This window comes from Myotis davidii, unplaced genomic scaffold (genome assembly GCF_000327345.1).
Source record: "Myotis davidii unplaced genomic scaffold, ASM32734v1 scaffold368, whole genome shotgun sequence".
Lineage (NCBI taxonomy): Eukaryota > Metazoa > Chordata > Mammalia > Chiroptera > Vespertilionidae > Myotis > Myotis davidii.
This window is the reverse complement of record NW_006298786.1, coordinates 295519-300219: the sequence shown is the minus strand read 5'-3', so window position 1 is coordinate 300219 and position 4701 is coordinate 295519. Positions and strand designations below refer to the sequence as shown.

Sequence of the window (4701 nt, the reverse complement as noted above, 5' to 3'; positions counted from 1 at the left end):
GAAGCAGGATCCTGTGTGTTTGATCTAAATCTGGTCTCCTGCTGGAGAGACCCAAACAATCTAAGTCAAAACAGTATTAACAGGAAACCTGTCTCTTAAAGCCAAGAATGCAACCAAAATAGCTGCAAGCCTCATTCTCATAGCAGCACCATTTGGGGGAGGCCTTTACCTGAGAGAAACAGTAAGTGCAAATGGTCTGGCCTGCAGGGCTTTGTGGTGCAGAGAGCACGGGCTGCCTGCGGGGGCTGCCCAGCTTTGTGGTGCAGAGGTGGCGGGACTGCCTACAGGCACCTGGGCACAGGGAGCTGGGCATTCCAGCTCCAACCCAACTGGCCACCCAGAGATCCATGCAAGCAAAAGATGTGTTTTCATGAATGAAAAAACCAGGTATTTTTGTTTGGTGGAGATATTTGAGAATTTTAGAAGGGAAAAAAAATCCTGTTTTTTTTTTTTTTTAAGTAAAAGCACTTTATTTCACTGTGGAATATTTGTGAACTCAAAACACTACTAAGAATAGAAAAGTCACCTATAATCTTACAATTCAGAAAGAACTGCAGCAAATGCTTTGTAGGAACTTTCAATGTTTTTTTCTTTATATACATGTGCGTGCACTCGCGCATACACACGCACACACAAACACACACACACTTTCTAATGGTTTGCATACCTCCTGTTTCAGTCTTTTTTTCACCTACTTTCCTCTCCTCACACGCAGTCACAACTGCCAGCTTCCCGACATGTTCGCTACACATACAAGAAAACATATATTTATTTATTCATGTTTTATATGCAAGAGGCAGCAGAGGACCTTCTGGACCTTCATATTTTGAACCTGACAATGTATCAGCATGTACAGATCTGCTTCGTTCTTTTATAAAGTTGCATAATATTCCCCAGTATGATTGTGCCATAATTTATCCAGCTGCATATTATGAACATTTAGATTGTTTTCAGATTTTTGATGTTAAAAAATACACTTCCTAGAAGTGGCATTATTGGGTCAAATTCCACATGTTGAGAGCGATGAGCCACTGGCTATCCCCAGAGCAGGCGCCAATCTGCACTCCCGCCTGCCATGGATGGGAAGGTGTTTATTTCCCTTCACTGTCACTCACCCAGCTTGCTATCACAATTTTGGAATTTTGTTGATTACACAAGTGGAAAGTATCCCTATGTTGCTTGCTTTGCATTCTTTTTAAGAGTGAGATGGAAACTATTTCCCATATTTGAAGCATTTGCATTTTTGTATCTGTGAAACTCCGTTATTTTCTCACCTTCCTCCTGGCCTGAAGGTATCTCTCTTTCTCTTCTGCTGTTTTCAGAACAATGTTTTTATTTTTTGGCCATTACTCCTTTCCTTCTTCCTAGCCCAACATGAATGGAAGCTAATGGCTGCTCACAGCACAGAATTTCCCCCCCACTTCTCTCCAGCCTCACAGACTGCTTCCTGCAATAGGACTTACCAATGTGGCTCCTCACTCATCCTTGTCTCTAATACCCTTTCCTGGTGACACAACTATGCCCGGGTAGCTCCTGTCACCAGCCATGCTCCCAGCTCCCACAGTCAAGAGATAATGGACTTGCACCTCAATTTTGATCACTCAGCAGGAGAGGTCTGCTTCTGCCGAGTTTTATTTTTGAAGATTTAAAGCTGCAGACACTTTATTTTTCTTTATCTTGGGTTTGACCGAAATGCTTCCAGAACACGTTCCTATTTTGTGATTCAGAACTCTAGAATTTTCACTACTTTTTCAAGAATGGAGTTCATAATGCTTTTTGCTTCACCTTCTTGCTTTTGTGGAATTTTTTTAAAGGTGTAAGGGGAAAGGCTATTTTTTTTTTTTTTACCTCTTTACACTCACACTTTATATTTTTGTGTTACATATCTCTGATTTACAACTAGATTAAAGCTTTACAACAAAAGTATCTTCCTTTGAGATGAATATTGTTTCTTCTCTTCTCTTACAGATAATAAGAAACAGTAATACATTTCTCCTCTGTATAAAGTATTTTCTTCCTTTTTATTATAGATAGAAACTATATATGTATAGTCCCACTCCCACTATACACAAAAAGAAAACAATAGATAACAAATCAAGTGATATGTGCCTATTCTAAGAGTGAATGTGTGTGATAAATAAACAGCAAAGAGCTGTATGTACAAAGCAAACATACAAACCAATTCTAAACTTGGAGAATCCCAGCGACACACAAAAACCGATTTTTATCAATTGTTCAAGTTTTGCTAGTCTGTAAATATATTTCATGAAAAAAGGTATAAAACACAATCCAGTATAGGTCTCCCAACTTTCCATTTCTTCCCCAATCATACATTTTCTAGGCATTATTTCCTTTGCTAAGGACTGGTTGATCTATTTTATACCCAAAGATCTTTAAATAACATTCTTTAGAGGATAATTTTGTTTCATTGAGAAACTTCTAGCAATGTACCACAAGCTGGCATGTCCGGGTGGTAAAAATAATGTTGGAAATGTTTGCACTCTATAAAATTCTTTTCTGTGGTAGTTGGTGGAGGGCCAAAAATGCTTTAGAATTTAATATCGTTGATTCCAATGTTCACTGTATTCTGGAAAAATCAGTAATTGCAAAAAGTTTTACTTTGTCGAGAGCTTTCCCTCACCTTACTCAAAGATGTAAAATTCTAAAGAGAAAGATATTTATTGGAAAAGATTTCCTTGCCCTCAAGTCTGAATGAGGCTGGGCCACCTCAGCTTTCTCCTATGATGTTTAAGTCCTTTACATTTATGTCTAGGCACTGACCTTTTACTTATGTTTGTTAATTTGGGAATAGCTACAGGGAAAGGATTGTAGTCTAGTGCAGGAGACATATAGACACCAACTTGTAGAAATGTTAGGCCTTTGTGCCGACTCCAGCCCTCACCTGCCCAGTTACCAGTGAGATTTTAGGATTCACTCAGTCTTTTTCTGTTTCTTTTCACTCGGTTCCTGGATGTTGAGATATCAGGCTCTGAGAGAGTGTCAGATGGGAGGCTCTTCCTTTCACATCCTAATTTTAATTGATTTTATTAACGTGCTTAAGGTAGAGACTCCTTGGCTTCTGAATTAGCTGGCCAGGCCTTTGCCACCTGTCAGAGCCTGGTCTGCCCCTTCGGGGCTATAAATGATGGTCAGACCTGGCTGACAGGGTTGGGAGGAGCCTGGGTAGATGGATTACTGCTAAGGAAAAGGTTTTCTTTATTTGATCAGACTAAAGTATTTTTAACTGACACGTTTCTAAGACACAAGGGAAATGTTGGGTGAAAGTCACAAATGTTCCAGTCTCAGGAACAACAGTCCGTCACCCCTGCCCAAGCACACAGGCCTCTGTCGAACTTTCCTCTCAGGTTGTAGCTCTGTGCTGTGGAAAGTGATTTTGTTTCTTTTCCCACTTCAAACGATATTAAACAATTTATCATGTATTATTTACTAGACTGGCAAATTTTTTCTCTCCCCCCCCCAAAAGGGGAAGTGTTATCTCAGAATTTAGGCAATGGGCCAGTATTTCTGATCCATGAATACAGAATATATTTAGATTCATTGTTATCTTGGTATTTGCTAGGCTAGAGAGGAACAATGGTAATAATAATGATAGAAACAGTAGTTAGCAATTAGTATGTGTGTATGTCAGACACTTTTTGAAGTGTTATATTTGAGGCTGACTGGGGCAGCTGGGGAGCATGTCCACTGTGGTCCAGAGTAGGCTTATGAGAATTTTAAGTGATTGCAAATAAGCCCACCTGTGATTGTCAGTGGATCATCGTCTGAAAAGCAACTTCATGCATGGAATAGTTATATTTGGACCTGAAGAGAATCCTTTTAAAGATGGTATTTTTAAATAAGCTTTTCTGAAGAATGTCCAAATAAACTTCCCACTGTTAGTTTTTTATCCAAAGTCTTTCATCCAAATGTGTATGCTGATGTTACTGTATGTTTACTAGTAGAAAACCTTCCGAATCTGTGGAGTCCAACACCTGATGTATCTTCTATCTGAGCATCAATGCAGTCTCTGCTGCATGAACCGGATCCAAATGGTCCAGCCGAAAGCCAGGCAGCCAACTATATCAGGAAGGCAAAGGAGAAAAGAGTTTCGGCCATTGATAGACAACTGGTCTGATAATCTTTCCCATCATTGTTGTGTATAATTCACCTCTCAGTAGAAAGGCTAACCCATTTTAAGCACCACAGGTTTTAAGGATTCTGCAGAAATAAAAAAGCCCTTCAGTTTAAACCTACAAAAGCTTGTGTGTCTTGATTAGTGTAGTTTTTATTGCATGGTGTGAACCAAGTTACTGCTTACATCAATTTGTAATATATGCTGCTTGTATTCTTCCAAATGTATAATGATGGTGTGGGGTTTTCATGACAGAATATACACATCATGTAAATCTATTAAAAACATTTTATTTTTGGGAGAACCAAGATGGCGGCATAGGTTAACGCCGGAGATTGCTGCCTCGAACAACCAATTCAAAAATACACCTAAAAGACGGAACGGACATCATCCAGAACCACAGGAAGGCTGGCTGAGTGGAAATTCTACAACTAGGAGGAAAGAGAATATCATACCCAGACTCAGAGGAGGCACAGTGCTGAAGTGAAATACTCAGGTGCGGAGTGCGTGCGGAGTGGGCTGGCGGCCGAGGGTGAGGCTGTTGTTTTCAATCGGGAGGGGGGTTTGGA

General features: G+C 39.9%; 1 pseudogene; it reads left to right on the top strand.

Annotated features, from left to right (window-relative positions):
* Window positions 1-3698: 3698 nt before the first annotated feature.
* LOC102765352 lies at window positions 3699-4135 on the top strand (annotated as a pseudogene).
* Window positions 4136-4701: the final 566 nt, after the last annotated feature.